This window comes from Physeter macrocephalus, chromosome 11, assembly GCF_002837175.3.
Source record: "Physeter macrocephalus isolate SW-GA chromosome 11, ASM283717v5, whole genome shotgun sequence".
Classification (NCBI taxonomy): Eukaryota; Metazoa; Chordata; class Mammalia; order Artiodactyla; family Physeteridae; genus Physeter; species Physeter macrocephalus.
Window position 1 is genome coordinate 123,865,321 of NC_041224.1, and position 17,856 is coordinate 123,883,176.

The following is a 17,856-nucleotide window of genomic DNA, read 5'->3' on the forward strand; positions in this document are numbered from 1 at the left end:
ACAAATGTAGAAAAAATACTTTTGGTTACCAGTGTGTAAGTGGAGAGGAGTGAGGGACAAATTTGGAGATTGGGATTGACATATACATACTACTATGTATAAAATTATCTTTCATTTTTTATTTGGCTTGTTTAATTCAGCCAATAAGCAATGCAGGTAGCAATTAATTGATCTTTTGTTGATCACTGAAATCGATTAATAGTTCATATGTATCTATTCTCTGTTGGATGAGAGATAAGAGAGAATCTGGCCCAAACAATGTACTGTGAAAGTGTAAGTTTGAAAATAAATGCGTATGATGCTGTTGGGTAGCCAAAATGTTAAACTAGATCATATTATGTACTTTTATTCAGCTTCCTGGCACCTATGAACCCTTGCTACTTTTAGAGGTGTCTTCATGTAAGAAATCTAATAGAAGACAAAGTATAACTTCTAGTTTTGAGGCTAAAAAGTGTCTTCTTATTTTCTCTTAGCCTGTTCATACATGTACTCTTTCAATATCATATCTGAACTGCATTCCCTTGTCTTTTTCTTGGAATTATAATAATTGTCTACTGACAAGTTCCTGTACTACTAGTCCAAAGCTTAGTTAATTTTAAATCCCAAAATCAAGGATGTGTCTTTATAGGATCCAAAAATGGTAGTTGGGCCCAGCATTTGTTTTGGACTGATTCAAGAAGGTTGGGCATGAACAAGAATTCAAGGAGCCAAAGGAGTAAAATTTATTTTTAAAAAATTATTATGTAGATAGTGAGTGAAAACTAATTTCTAGTTTAATAGATACTGAAAAGTTTATTAGAAGTTTCCAAAAGAGTAAAAAACAAAAGTGTTAAATCATTTTGATTAGTTAGTTTGCACAGTTCCCAAAAGTGCAGTGTGTCATAATAGACAAATCACATGCTATTTCCACAATGTCTCTTTGGTTTTATGGTGGTATTTCAGGAAATGTCAAGGTTTACATTTGATTGATCACTTTACTTTGTGCTATTACTCCAGAGTCTGAATATCATTGTTAAAAACAATTTTAAAAGCCTCTTATCGGGTACAGAGCGCTGATGTAAATATAGGATGCACCTGAGGCTACACCTCAGATACTAAAATCTAGAAGAATTTTATCCTGAACGTAGCACATCTGAATGATAAAACTATGTATTTCAAACCAAAAGAAAAGTTATACTATTGGAGTATAGTTGATTTACAATATTGTGTTAGTTTCAGGTGTATAGCAAAGTGAATCAGTTATACATATACATATATCCACTCTTTTTTAGACTCTTTTCCCATATAAGCCATTACAGAGTATAGAGTAGAGTTCCCTGTGCTATACAGTAGGTCCTTATTAGTTGGCACAAAAACAGAAATATAGATCAATGGAATAGGATAGAAAGCCCAGCGATAAACCCACGCACCTATGGTCACCTAATCTATGACAAAGGAGACAAGGATATACAATGGAGAGAAGACAGTCTCATTCAATAAGTGGTGCTGGGAAAACTGGACAGCTACATGTAAAAGAATGATATTAGAACACTCCCTAAAACTATACACAACTATACTCCCTAAAAATGGATTAAAGACCTAAATGTAAGGTCGGATATTTTAAAACAGAGGAAAACAGGCAGAACACGCTTTGACATAAATTGCAGCAAGATCTTTTTCGATCCACCTCCTAATGAAAATAAAAACAAAAATAAACAAATGGGACCTAATTAAACTTAAAAGCTTTGCATTCTTCATGTGTCCCACAGCTTTCTTAGGTGCTGCTCATTTTCCTTCATTCTTTTTTCATTCTGCTTTTCAGAACGGATAATTTCAATTGACCTATCCTCAGTCCTACTAATTATTTCTTCCTTCTGTTCAAAACTGCTATTGAAATTCTCTAGTGGGTTTTTCATTTCATTTTCATAATTTTCAGCTCCAGAATTCTCTATGTGCACATACATCATTCTCTTGGTTTCCTTTAGAGATTGGTTTATGCTTTTCTTTAGCTGTTTGAGCATTTATTTATTTATTTATTTATTTATTTATTTTTGCAGTATGAGGGCCTCTCACCGCTGTGGCCTCTCCCGCTGCGGAGCACAGGCTCCGGACGCGCAGGCTCAGCGGCCATGGCTCACGGGCCTAGCCACTCCGCAGCATGTGGGATCTTCCCGGACCAGGGCACAAACCCGTGTCCCCTGCATTAGCAGGTAGACTTCCAACCACTGTGCCACCAGGGAAGCCCCTTGAGCATATTTTAGTTGATTTAAAAATTTTGTATTTTAAATCCAAAGATTGTTCTTCCTTCGTGAAAGTTTCTGTTCATTTTTTCTGTGAATGGGCCATACTTCCTTTGTTTCTTCACATTCTTTGTGCTTTCTGGACATTTTGAATAACATAATGTGGTAACTGGTAACTCTGAAAATCAGATTATTGCCTCTCCTCAGCTTTTTTTTTTTTTAATTTCTGTAGTTTGGTTGTTCAATTAGTGACATTTCTAAGCTATTTTTTTTAATGTGTATTATTTTTCAAGTGTGTTTTTTTGAAGTCTTACTTTCTTTAGTTTGTGTTTTCTAGAGTTTTGAATGATATTTCCTTGAATGGAGAGAGATTGAGAGAGACAGAGACAGAGACAGAGAGAGACAGAGAGAGAAAGGGAAAGAGAAAGAGAAAGAGAAAAGCAAATGAAAAACCTCTCCCAGCCTTTGTAGGGTGGCTTGGCCTGGAGCACTTCTTCAGCACATAAAACTCAACCTTAGCCTTCACTTCCTTCTCACAATGAGACTTTCATAATTCTGGAGGCTGGCAAATCCACAATCTGCAGGGTTGGCCAGCAGGCTGGAGACCTGGGGAAGAGCTGAGAGTTGATGCTGCTGTTCAACATGCAAGGCTGTCAGCTGGCAGAATTCCTTCTTGTTCAGGAAAGGCTAGTTTTTGTTCTATTCAGGCAATCATCTGATTGAATGAAGTCTACCAACATTATGGAGGACAGTCTACTTTACTTAAATCCCACGGATTAAAATGCTAATCTCAACCAAAAACACGCTCACAGAAGCCTCCAGAATAATGTTTGACTAAATATCTGGGCATGGCTCAGCAAAGTTGACACGTAAAATTAACCATCACAATACATTTGTAGTGGCTGAAACTGAGGGTGGCTTCAATGGTGTCTGCAGTCAGATCTTACACCCTGGATAGTTTAGAGATGGCTAGGTGAGTTCTCTGAGCAGTCAGATAGATGGTGCTAACTTGACTTTCTTCACATCTTCAGTATCAGTCTTGTGAATACTGCTTATTGAGGATATCGAAAAGTCATTGACGTTTTCTAAGTCCTTCATTTTCAGTTTTCCCAAGCAAAGGAATTTGTTTTTCAAGCATGGAAGAATAATCTAAATTGCTTATCATTATTATCTCTCCCTTTATAGTAAAACCTCTAATATAATATTTTGAAAAATAACTTACACTTAATGCCCTTATCCATCATGTCTTTTGCAAAAATTTGTACCTACCCTTTGAATACCAAAACAATATTTTATTTTATTTTTGTATAAAGTCATACTTGCTACGTCACATTGACTGATGGAATATAGTAAAGACACTGGATCAGAGTCTCCATAAGAAAGAACATAGCTCTCAGATGCACCTTCTTTTTCCTTCTAGGGTTCCAGAAATGCTCATGGTTTTTTCCTTTGTAACTGGCATAAGTTATTAAATTCTCTCAGAAGACAGTGGTGCCAATCTCCAGGCCTTATTGCTTCATTGCTTCCACTGCTGCCAATAGACCCTGCTGCCTAATAATTGAGAAAAATCCCTTTTTTTTGTGGCCACTCTCTTATCTCAATTAGTTCTAGCTGAACCTTCTCTCTTATGCCATCAGGTGGATGTGGGGAAAAGGGCATCTCTCCAAAAAACTTTCAACCTTATTTCATTAAATTCTGAAACAAAGAAGACAGGACTTATTCTCAGTATATTTCAAAACTTCTAGTTTATCAACTATTTTACCTAACTTACTCTTTTAGATTTTTAACATTGCTTTTATTAGGAACTTGGCCAGAGTGTCTTCAGAGACTGAACCTCAGGGTTGTGAATGACATAGCATGATGCTGAATTAAAAAATCATTCTATTCAGACATAGTGCCAATATTTAGGTGATGTTCTTTAACCTCACTATAAACAGTTAAATTCTTAATCCAGAAGGTAAGCATAGCATCCTATCTTTTTACTACCTCTGTCACCTCCAAATCAGAAATCTTAGTCCTGAGAGATAAAAGCTAAGTTGGTTTGGTTGTTTTCGCATGTGGTACAATAAGCCAGTTTTTTGAGTATCTATAAATTCTAAAAGTGAACACGTGGACACAACTCATGCCTGAAATCTTGTGGTGGATGTCCATAACATGTCATCTCTGTGGACTCTTGCTCTAGATAAAAGAGTTAAATATAATCAGAATATATATGTAAACAGAAAATCCCTCTTACTCGCCCTCTAAATTTATGTGCTTGCTAGATATTATGATTCATAAACATCTGTTTCCAGATAATGCCCCATGAAATTAATACAAATCTGATGTCTAACCCCATACTACCCAGTATTCATTGTGACCTTCCTCATATTATCTAGTGTCACTTAGAAGCTAGATTTATTTATCCCTGAAAAACTGAGGCAGTTTCTCTGACTTTAGTAAGACATCATCATAGAAGATAATCTCATTGTGTTATCTTTTGAAAATAAATGGCTCTGCTAAGCCTGGGAGTCCTGATCACTGTCTGTTGAGCAGCCTTGCTAGAGGCACCACCAGCTCCTTCTTTTCTGAGGTAGAGATTATCATTCTCAGAATGTTCCCAAGGAGTGGGGACTAAATTCTTACTACTTGTGGGACTGTCAATATCCATCTCCATTCCATGTTAGAGGAAATATCCATTTTCTTTTTACTGTCATCCCCCTTCCCATTTCCCTCCCCTCAAAATTCACTCTAGATCTCAGACTTTTGCAAAATAAAATCAAGGAAAGATAATATCTGCTATTTTTAAGATTTTTTTTCTTCAAAATACAAACATTCCTGCCCAAAACAAGACAAACAAAGAGCACTAGATGCCTTTCTGGAACAGGGAAAAGAAAATATCATGAGAACAAATTAGAATTAATTTCTAAAAATACTGCTGTAGTGCAGCTCTTCCTAGCAAATCTTTTGTTCACTCAAAGTAAATTTAGTCTAGATCTCAGTGTCCATCACAGGGGGAAAGCATATTCATGTCTATCTCAGGTATCAAATTCTGTTTAGAATTTGCACCCGCATGACATTTATTTCCTGAAATAAAGCAGCACTTGGATATACATGTGAAGTTCTTTTGAGTATTCACAAACAATTTCTTTACATTTTCTTGTAAAGGCAAAATATCCTTGAAAAGGCAGAATTTTCTCAAGGTTATATAAAAACTCTGTTCTATCTATTACCAACACCAGTCGTAGGTTTACAGACCTACTAGAGCATGGACTTGAGGATATGGGAAGGGGGAAGGGTAAGCTGTGACGAAGTGAGAGAGTGGCATGGAATATATACACTACCAAACGTAGGATGGATAGCTAGTGGGAAGCAGCCGCATGGCACAGGGAGATCAGCTAGGTGGTTTGTGACCACCTAGAGGGGTGGGATAGGGAGGGTGGGAGGGAGGGAGACGCAAGAGATATGGCAACATATATATATGTATAACTGATTCACTTTGTTGTAAAGCAGAAACTAACACACCATTGTAAAGCAATTATACTCCAATAAAGATGTTAAAAAAAGAATATTTTATTAGGATTTAATTTTGTCTATATTATGGTGTTTTCCTTCAAGAGAAATCTCCAGCCTTGTTCCTTGTCAGCTGGGACAGTAGCATCATATTTGTACTAATACTAAAAGTAGGAAATGTGAGAGATGAGGTTGACAAATACAGTATTTATAAATCATGTACACTGTGGATCTAGCACAGTACTTATATAAACTCATGATATCATAACACTACAATAACACAGGATTGTTACTTCCACTTAGAGATGAGGAAACTAAACTCAGAGAAGTGTTTTGACATGGATGAAGCAGCAAAACCAGTAACTGGCAGAACTAGGATTTGAATCTGTATTAATTATATAATCCATAGTTCCCACTACATGTAGTGTCTATATTTCTATCTATTAGCATAGGCTTGTGAGCTAGATAAAGAGGGAACCACATGTTTGTATTCTCATTTGATGTCTTCCTCCTATTACTTTTATAAGATATATGAACTTGTACTTGGAAAACTACGGGAAAATGAGTTCAAATGATTTGTATATAAAGATATATCTAAAAGTTAAAAATAAAACAGTTGGAGAAATACTATTTCCTATTCTCTATTTCTTTCTCTTTTGAAAGAATTCTAAAGTAGGCTGCTACCATTAAGCTTATTATGTATAAAAGATGATTTAAATAAAGAGAAAAATGTCATACTAAAACAATATTACCAGAAGCATCTTTGGTGATTCACTATGATTTTTAAATAGTCTTTTCTTTTTCAAAATTGACCATAAAATTTTATATTATTTTATATAGTTTAACTGGTAATTGAGACTAAGTCAATATTTAGTGAAAGTATTTTTGTAAAGAAAGTATCTAAATATTTTGTATTCAAAATTGGATTTGCCATTTAACTATGTTTGAGAGGAATAAAAAGAATGAGCCCATTTTTCCTGTTTTTTTTTTGCCTTAGGATATTTAGTAGTGGACTAATATAAACACTTTAAAGTCTTGTGCTTTAAGTAACAAAAGAGTAACACTTTATCATTGTCTCAGGTAGAGGATAAAAATACTAAATGAATAAACTTTTCATGATCAATACCTTTGCAAAATACTAATTTTCCTTCAAATGCCATAAATCATGTGAACAGAATGCATTATATTGTTGCTTGTATCATTCATCTGCTTAATTCTATAGTCTTTTTTTATGAGTGAATTATTTTAGTTTATCCATGATTTATCTCTCACATATATTCAATAGGACAAAAAAAATGTTTATATCATGTAGAACATATTAATTACTTGCATTTAGCAAGAAATTTAGACCATATTGGCAGTCAAAACAAAAATGGGAAAGCACTGAGTTATTGATATATAATATCGGAAGCATTCAGAAAGAATTGTTTGCAGAGACGTTCATGTATACTGCCATTAAAACCTGACACAAATTAATAATGCAAATTTTTAAATAAGATCTACATCATTTTAATTATAGTAATGTTCTTTAAGGAATTATTTCACGATATAACTCTTTATAATTGTTAAACCAGAACTTCAATAATAATTAAATTTATGTGAAAATATACATATAATAAAATACAGAGATAACTTAAAGTATATAGAATAAAAGACAGTAAGTCTCTCAGTGAAATAATTTTCTAGGAGACTTTAACATGTCTTGAAATTCACATAACTCAATAGTGAAGATTCTGACAAGAGACTAAATTACAAGTTCTGGAATTTTGTTTATACAGAGAAAATACACCTTTGAAAGTAGACCTAGAGAGAGAAAGCTGATACGAACTATATGTCAAACAATTCTACACATTCAAAAGTAGTAACTAAATATACACAGAAGTAAGTTGCCGAGTTGCCAACAGATAAGATCAATATATACATATTTTTTCTCATGAAAGAACTTAAAATGGTCCCACAGTGCAACAAAGAGTCCGGAATAACTTGGTGGTAATTTTGCTTTGAGAGACTTTAATATGTGAAAATTTGTGTCTGAAAATGAATGTTGATTAAAACCTGTACATCTCTAAGTAGGTGCTATCATGTGCTAATGAAAATGATGAAAGAAACCACCATCCATTTGATTGTCACAATGTCTCAGGTATGTGTATGGAGCTAGATAATATAATTTGTAGCATTAATCCTATGGCCTTCCAGAAATCTATATTTTGTTTTTTCCCTTTAAAAGCTATGCTGAAAAGAAACACCTAAAAACCAAACTTAGTTTTACTGCATACTGCATTCTATCTGGCTCTTCTCCTTTGTAGAGGTAGTCTGACCACAATTTTAGTTTAGCATGGGGGCACAATCACCATCCAAAGGGATGTAAAATAAACAATGGTAACTGTTCAATAAGCTATGAAGATCAATGAGGCAAAAATATTTCTTTTAGCTTTAAAGTGATTTACCCTGCCAATCAATTCCTCTTTGGTTACTCATTATTAATAATTTTGTTTATGTACTATTACATTAATTTGTCACTTTTTTACATAAGTGCCGCAAGTGCCAGGACTTGACTTTCTGAAAAGCTATTATTTTGATTTTAAAGGTTTTGCAAAAAACTTTAAAAATTGTATTATTCACAATAACAAAAAAGGTAATCATTGATAATTACTATTAAAATCTAAATTGCAAGATTTATGGAAGCCATTTATTAAGTACTGGCTTAAAATGAATTAGAGTGAATAATTTAGATTTAACTCTGCTTTGGTTAAAAAGAGATTAAATAGGAAAATATCAGAAATGGATGGCTTAGAATTGAACAGAGAATTCACTGACCATCTGCTTATATTCCAACTTAAACAGTTGACTACCTTAATTCCTGAACCAAAAAAAAACTTAAGTGTAAAGATGTTTAATTTTAGATGACTTTATCCACCACTGAAGAAATAAAACAATTTTTAATATCAACCAACAAATTTACAACTTATAGGCTCTTCAAAATTTCTTGATTATGAGAAAAATAAAAGTAGTGATATTATTTAAGTTGGGGGAGATATTTTTCCCTACATTCGCCACAGCTAAGTAATCAAGGAAACTATATATACTTACAAAAATGAGATGACGATGATGTAATGATATTTCCATTTTGAAATTAAGCAGATATTTCTTAAATAAAATATTGTTGAAGATTCCTCTTAAGTTAATCAGTGAGTTAATACCATATTATTCTGTGCCAATGTTATCAGGCATCTCCTTTTGATTTTCATTTGTGTGTGTTTTGCTCCACCACACATATTTGTGCTAGTAATGTACTCTGCCAGAGACAGATTTACAGGAGCCCCTTTTATGACTTGACCTATTCTACTTTCAGTTGACAATGAAATTTGGTAACAGTGAATCAGGATGGAGCAGAGGTTCTATGACCTCAGGTAGTGATTGGGGTCACTACTTCCTCCGGCAGGCAGAAAAGAATCTTTAGTAATAAACTATACTACAAATGTGTTTGTATTTCTAAATGTAAAAATTTAAAACATTCAAAACACTTACAAAAATGATTTACAAAATAAATATTTTGGGAAAATTAGCTTTCCAGTAAGAAAACATAAAAAGCTTTCCAATATCACCAGCCATTAGAGGAATACAAATTAAAACTATAGTTGGTATATTACTATAAGCCTATCAGAATCACTAAAATGAAAAAAAAAAATAATATCAACACCAAATGTTAGTGAGAATGTGGAGAAACCAAGTCACTCATATATTGATGGTGGGGGTATAAATTTGGTCAGTTACTCTGAAAAAGTTTGGCAGTTGCTTAAAAAATTAAACACACAATTTTCATACAACCCAACAATTGCACTCTAGAGCATTTATCTCAGAGAAATAAAAAATTATGACTACACAAAAACCTATACACAAATATTTGCAAAGGCATAATTTGTAATAACCCAGATTGCGCTCAGTCCTGATTTCCTTCAACAGGCAAATGGTAAACTGTGGTACATACATACCATGGAATACTACTCAGCAATAAAAAGGAAGGAATTGTTAATACACTCAACTACTTGGATGGATCTCAAGGAGATACTGCTGAATGGATAAAAAAAGCCAATCACAAAAGGTTTAATACTGTTTAATATATTTATATTTGTATAACATTTTTGAAGTGACAAAATTTAGAAATGAAAGATTGTTGATTGCCAAAGTTACATATTGGGAGGTGATGGGAAGGAAGTGGATGTGTTTATAAAAGGGATACTTGCTCAGAATATTGGTCATGATAGTAGATACCAAAACCTGTACAAGTGAAAAAACTTATATGGAATTTAATACAGATACATGAATATGGGTGAAAAAAGGGAAATCTGAATAAGATTGGAGGATTGTATTGATATCAATATCCTGGTAGTGATATTATAATATATATAGTTTTCCCAAATATTACCATTGGAGGAAAATGTATAAAGTGCATAGCAGTTCTCGCTATATTATTTCTTACAACTGCAAGCAAATCTACAATTATTTCAACACAAATTTCAATTAAAAATGGAAAATCAAAAGGCATTAAAATATAGGGAAATGAGTGAGACATGGCTGTTGCTTTTCAGATGGAAAAGGTTAAAATGATTGCCAATATTCTTTACAGGGACATGTATGATGTTATGAACATTTTTGAAATGTATTCTTGTCTATCAGTTTGAAAATAGTTTAAAGGCTGAGGAAGATGCAGGACAATTGTGTCTCACACATCATTTGTGGGAGTAGAAAATAGTCATGAATTTATCTTTATAAATATGTTACTATCTGAAAGATTAAAATGTGTTGACTGTTTCCTCCACCATGTCCAGTTTTAGAAATCTATATAAAGGATATGCATATAAGCACATGTGCATGTAATTGTGTGTTAAAATATTTATTGCAGTCTTTCTCTAATGGTACTGCATGGAGCTATATGAAAATGTCATTTGGGTAGATTAAGTATGGTTAAATATTAGAATTTTCATATGGTTGGTCATATATAATATTGCAATAATTAAAAATTGAAAAACAAATTAAATACTTGTCAATAAGGTGTGTATACATACATAAGAAATGTATTATGTAATGCTGTATAGCTACTTAAAAGAATGACTTAGATGAGTTAGACATTTCTGAACTTTATTAATGGAAATACCTCCAAGATACATTAAGTAAATAAATGAAGTTACAAACAGTGCATAGATAATGATCACAAGTATATAAGTAAAGGGCTGGAGAGATATGTACCAAACCGAGTTGTTACCTGTTGGGGATGAATGAGAATTGTGAGGTATGGATAAAGGAGAATTTTACATTTCATTCTCTTTCTCCCCCTCTCTTTGTTGATTAAATGTTTGTGATCAATGTGAACAATGCTACTTTCATACTGTTACCTATTAATACATAAAATTCCCCTTTTACCCAGAAATCCATGTATCTGAATTTAAAGAAAAAAGATTTAAAATTTTTTATAATATTATCATAGTTTTAGAACAAAACAAAGAAAACTCAGTGGGGTTCATTAGTTAATTTTATCTGAATCACTAACATGAACTATTCTGTAGCTATAAAAATCATGTATAAGAGAATATGCCCAGAGAAAATAATTTTGATCAATCAAATAAAAGATCTATAAAATTTTAGGAGCATGACTGAATTTTTTGATAACATACTCATTGTATGTGTCTATGGGCCTGTGTGCCTCTGTGTGTATTTTGTTTACAAACATTGAATATTGTTATGTTTTTGCCACCCAACCTAAATCCTAAAATTAGGAAGACGCTGACGCCTTTCTATAAGTCTTTAACTACCTTTCTCTTTCTTGATGTTCTAGTCTGTGATACTGACGTTTGGTTCAATAACACCAAGATGAAAATATGAATGTATATTAGCCAGAGAGTTTATTGCAATGACAAGGCCCAGTAAAGGAAACACCCCATGATCAGGAACCATGGTGCTTGTTGGTGCGAAAGCAACAATTTTTTTGTGTCATTTTCTAAACTAGATCGTGTTCTATGTTCTTTGTGATATAATCTAGCTCGGTCCCTGACCAATTTCCAAACCTGAATTACCAACATTTATGTAGGATTTGTAATCTATTCAATATCTTTCAATACAATCCTTTCTGCTTAAGTTATTCAGAATCTATTCCAACTGTTTAAAATCAGCCCCACTAGAAAGCAAACATAGATGTCCATTAAGAAAATGACTGGAAGAACATATTACCAAAATTCTTACGAGAATCTCTCTTGAAGATTTGAGTAGGAACTATTTTAGAGTTGAGGTGTTTCATGTAACTTTTATTCCTTTTTAAGAGTTTCATATTGAATCTACATTTTTTTAAATTCATAAAGTAATAATATTGTTCAAAGTATCTGTGACACTTCCTTTTAGGAAATATTTTCACACATGTATTTAAATATTGTTTTGCTCTTCAATAACTCAGAATCTCTCGCTGTCTCTCTGTCTTCTCTCTCCGTCTCTTTCCCTCTCCTTATTTTCTGAGAATACTAGCTGAGAATACTAATTGTATATTTGGGGATAGGCTAGCTTATGCTGATGAAAAAAAACAACCCCAACATCTCTGTGGTTTAAAACAAGAGTTTACTTTTTGTTTATCTTATGACCTCTAGGTCAATTAGGTGGTACTTTTGATGAATATAGCTCCATGTGGTACTTGTGTATATGTATTTTTCATCTCAACAGGGTTACCATAGCAGGGGAAGACCAGCATGGACAATTAAACTTTCACTCATTTTTCACTGGATGAATGAAGTTACATGGCCAAAGCTAATTCACAGAGGGCAGAGAAGGATAAGTATCCTATGTGAGAAAGCCAGGCATTTTCAGAAATAATGCTAATGTATGCCATATTAGACAATTAGAGAATTAACTGCTACATTTCTTGCTAACAGGTCATGATTATACTCAAAAAACTTTAAATCATTATTTTGCTTCAATCTAAAAAAAAAGGCTACTAATATCTTTCTCTTGAATTTTAATAGGATGGAGAGAAAAGATGTGAACTATTTGGTGGCATAGTTCTAACATTTTTGCTATAAAGAATACTGGTTTGTTTGCAAATATCAAAGTTTGGCATATACAGTTTATTTTACACATCTTTGTTTTTTCAAAATGTTACTTTGTAATTTGAAGTGGATTTTCTGATCACTGAAGTAACATTTTGGAAATGACATTCCTGATGTAATGATTCTCATGATTTGCAACAGCTGGTTCAGTTAGATTACTCTAAAATTTAGCTATTTAAAGTTATATAGATGTTAGCTTCAGTTGTCTCAGTGGACCAAGGAAATAAAAGTAAAGTTTAACACCATCAATTGCCTTAGAGTAGAACTATGACACAAATAAACGTGTTTATGAACAAATGAATTCACAAACCTCAGTGGAGAGCTTATCACATTTCAAACTTAATCTGATAGTACTTGCTAATGACACAAGTGCATTCTCACTGAAGTAACTATATTGACACTTCACAAAGAGGTATGGTAAATTATTACCTTCAAGTTAGTTTTCAGCTCTAACTTTCCATATTTAGTTTTCCCATTTTATTCTGAAGTCTGAATCCTGAGAAAATTTATGTGTATGTGTGCATTCTGTGTAAGTGTGCTTATGTGTGTATATAACTGTGTATACAAAATATGAAGGGTAGACTTGCAAAAATATGAGAATTTCCCTGGCATATGTGTGTATGTATTATTAGAAATAATTAACACTCCAAAGATGCCTCAGATACTATTTACTGAATGTGACATTTCTTTTTTAAGGAGCTAATGAACTGCATCTTGAGTAAGTACATAGTACAGTTGAAAGATTTTATTCTTTTGGCCGTGCCATGCAGCTTACAGGATCTTAGTTGCCTGACCAGGGATCAAACCCAGGCCCTGGCAGTGAAAACACTGAGTCCTAACCACTGGACAACCAGGGAATTCTCTGAAAGACTTTATATACAATGATAAATTGACAATTTTTGTTTGTAAATTTAAAAAAATACATTCTCAATATTTCTATGTTAATGGGATGTTTGGCTGGAATAACTATTTTGAGAAAGGACATCTGAGAAAACAGGTGGTAGATAAAAGTCAAATCTTAGTTTAATGTGTACATACACATTATTCAAATTTTATTTTACAATAGTGACTTTGGACAACATAAGTAAAACTAATTTTTCTTAAATGAACTTGTTTTATGAAAGCATCTGTAAAGATGGTCCTTTAATGTATTACCTACTTTATGCCTCACAAATTGGTTACCATGGTAACAAAATCAACTTCAATCCACCTAAAAACCTTTCAATTTACAAAACTTTGATCATGTTTTATGGGAATGACTAACTATATATGACATCCTTGTTGATAGTGTTTGGAATAGACTTTTTAGTGAAAAGACTAGGAAAAGCCAATAATTGACTATTGTTGAATTGTGAAGCAACAATAATTATTTATTTACATGAAATAGAATAGAATGAAACATTTATTTTCTTCTCACAAAACTAAAATTCAGGACTTTCTAGGACAATTATCTAAGTTGATGTATTTTTAAACCCACAAACAAGTGAAAGTCTAAAATTGTTTTTTAAAAGTCCAAATGTCACATTTATAAAACAATATTGAATAGGGAGAAGAAAGGGTGGACACAATTCAACAAGCTTGTTCTCATCCAATTGACTCTCAAAAAAATTCTGTACAGAAAATTCTTCAATTTTATCTATGTGTCAAATGGATTTTTATTTTTTTAATTTATTTTTTATTTTTTATTATTTTTTATTTATTTATTTATTTTTTTGGTGATACACGGGCCTCTCACTGTTGTGGCCTCTCCCATTGTGGAGCACAGGCTCCGGACGTGCAGGCTCAGCGGCCATGGCTCACGGACCCAGCCGCTCCGCAGCATGTGGGATCTTCCCGGACCGGGGCACGAACCCGTGTCCCCTGCATCGGCAGGCGGATTCTCAACCACTGCGCCACCAGGGAAGCCCTCAAATGGATTTTTAAAATGTATAGTTTCATAGAATAATTATCTGATTGGCAAGTATAACAGTTCTTAGTCAATTAAATCCCTTCATTAAAAGGTGACAGTGACATTTGTTATAAAGCTAGTTTGGTGGTGCTGAATTCTTTTAGCTTCTACTTGTCTGTAAAGCTTTTGATTTCTCCATCAAATCTGAATGAGAGCCTTGCTGGGTAGAGTATTCTTGGTTATAGGTTTTTCCCTTTCATCACTTTGGATATATTATGCCACTTCCTTCTTGTCTGCAGAGTTTCTGCTAAAAAATCACTTGATAGACTTACGGAAGTGCTTTTGTATGTTATTTGTTGCTTCTTTTCCCTTTAGACTTTTAGTATTCTCTCTTTATCTTTAATTTTTGTCATTTTGATTATAATGTGTCTTGGTGTATTCCTCTGTGGGTTAATCCTTTATGGGACTCTCTGCCCTTCCTGGATTTGGGTGACTGTTTCCTTTCCTAAGTTAGGGAGGTTTTCAGCTATTATTTCTTCAAATATTTTCTTTGGTCCTTTCTCTCTCTCTTCTTCTAGGACCCCTACAATGAGACTATTAGTGTGCTTGATATTATCCCAGAGGTCTTTTAAGCTAACCTCTCTTCTTTTAATTCTTTTTTTCTTTTTTCTGTTCAGTGGCAGAGATTTCCACCACTCTGTCTTCTAGCTCACTGATCCATTCTTCTGAATCATTTAGTCTACTATTGATTTCTTCTAGCATATTTTTCATTTTGGTTATTGTATTCTTCATCTGTTTGGTTATTCTATACATTTTCTAACTCTGTTAAAAACTTCTAACTTCTTGCTCTGTGCATCCATTCTTCTCCTGAGTTCTTTGATCATCTTTACGATCATTACTTTGAACTCTTTCTTGAGTAGATTGTCTATCTCCACTTCACTTACTTCTTCTTGGTTTTATCTTGTTCCTTTGTCTGGAACATATTTCTCTGCTGCCTCATTTTGTTTAAGTTGCTATTTGTATTTTTATGTATGTTGTAGGATAGTTATGTTTCTCGACTTTGAATAAATGGCCTTCTGTAGGAGGTGTCCTATGTGTCCCAGCAGTGCACTCCTATCTTGTCACCCAAGCTATCTTCTCTAGATGCTCCCTCTAAGAGGGCTTTGTGGGTCTTTCTGTTGTGGCTGGTTGACTATGTAGGTGGTCTGGTAGACTTGGTTGGCCCCTAGTATGGTTGGTTACCAGGCCCTGCCTTGTGAGGATGCTGCTCATTGTTGTTTAGCAGGGAGTGGTCACAAAGTGGCTGGTTGCAGAATCTTAGGGGGCCCCGGGACTTGTGTTGGCTCACTGGTCAACAGAGTCAGAGTCCCAAAGAATATGGGACTGTCCACCCACTGGCAGGTGAGGTCAGATCCTGGGGTTACTGCTGTACTACTGGCAGGCAGAGCTGTTTCCTGAAGTCTGGCTACAGGGTCTAGGGATCCCAGACATCTTTTCAGATTATTGGTGGGGGGGATGTTGTACCTGACACAATTGGATATGGGGTCCGGGGTGTCCCAAAGTTTACATTGGCCTGCTAGTGGGCAGGGCCAGGGCCCAGCTTGTCCTAGCACAGGGTCTGGCCTTATTCAACATAGTTTTGGAAGCCCAGCCACAGCAATCAGAGAAAGAAAACAAATAAAAGGAATACAAATTGAAAAGGAAGAAGTAAAACTGTCACTGTTTGCAAATGACTTATACATAGAAAATCTGAAAAACACAACTGGAAAACTACTAGAGTTCATCAGTGAATTTGGTAAAGTTGCAGGATACAAAATTAATATACAGAAATCTGTTGCATTTCTATACACTAACAACGAAATATGAGAAAGAAAAATTAAGGCAAAAAATCCCATTTACCACTGCATCAAAAAGAATAACATACCTAGGACCTAGGAATAAACTTACCTAAGGAGGCAAAACACCTGGACTCTGAAAACTGTAAGATGCTGATGAAAGAAATCGAAGATGACACAAGCAGAAGGAAAGATATACCATGTTCTTGAATTGGAAGAATCGATATTGTTAAAATGATCATACTACCCATGGCAATCTACAGATTCAATGCAATCCCTATCAAATTGCCAATGGCATTTGTCACAGAACTGGAACAAAAAAAAATTTAATTACTATGGAAACACAAAAGATCCTGCATGGCCAAAATCATCTTGAGAAAGAAGAACAGAGCTAGAGGAATCACACTCCTTGACTTCAAAATATACTACAAAGCTACAGTAATTAAAACAGCATGGTGCTGGCACAAAAACAGACACATAGATTAATGGAACACAATAGAAAGCCCAGAAATAAACCCATGCAGCCATGGTCAATAAATTTATGACAAAGTTGGCAAGAATATACAATGGAGAAAAGAGAGTTTCTTTATTAAGCAGTGCCAGGAAAACTGGACAGCTACATGTAAAAGAATGAAATTAGCACATTTTCTAACACCATATACAAAAATAAACTCAAAATGTATTAAAAGCCTAAATGCAAGACCAGATACTATAAAACTCCTGGAGGAAAACATAGGCAGACCAATCTTTGACATAAATTGCAGCAATATTTTTTTGTATCTGTCTCCTAGAGTAATGGAAACAAAAGCAAAAATAAGCAAATGGAACCTAATTAAACTTAAAAGCTTTTGCACAGCAAAGGAAACCATAAGGATGAAAAGACAACCTACAGAATAGGAGAAAATGTTTGCAAATGATGCAACTGCCAATGGCTTAATTTCAAAAATATACAAACAGCTTATAGAGCTCAATACCATAAAAATACAAGCCAATCAAAAAAAAAATGGGCAGAAAACCTAAAAAGACATTTCTCCAAAGAAGACATGCAGATGGCCAACAGGTACATGAAAAGATGTGCAATATCGTTAATTGTTAGAGAAATGCAAATCAAAGCTACAATGAAGTATCACTTCACACTGGTCAGAATGGCCATTATCAAAAAGGCTATAAATAATAAATGCTGGAGAGGGTGTGGAGAAAAGAGAACCCTCCTACACTGTTAGTGGGAATATAAATTGGTATAACCACTATGGAGAACAGTATAGAGGTTCCTTAAAAAAGTAAAAATAAAGTTATCATATGATCCAGCAATCCATATAAGATTCCACCAGATT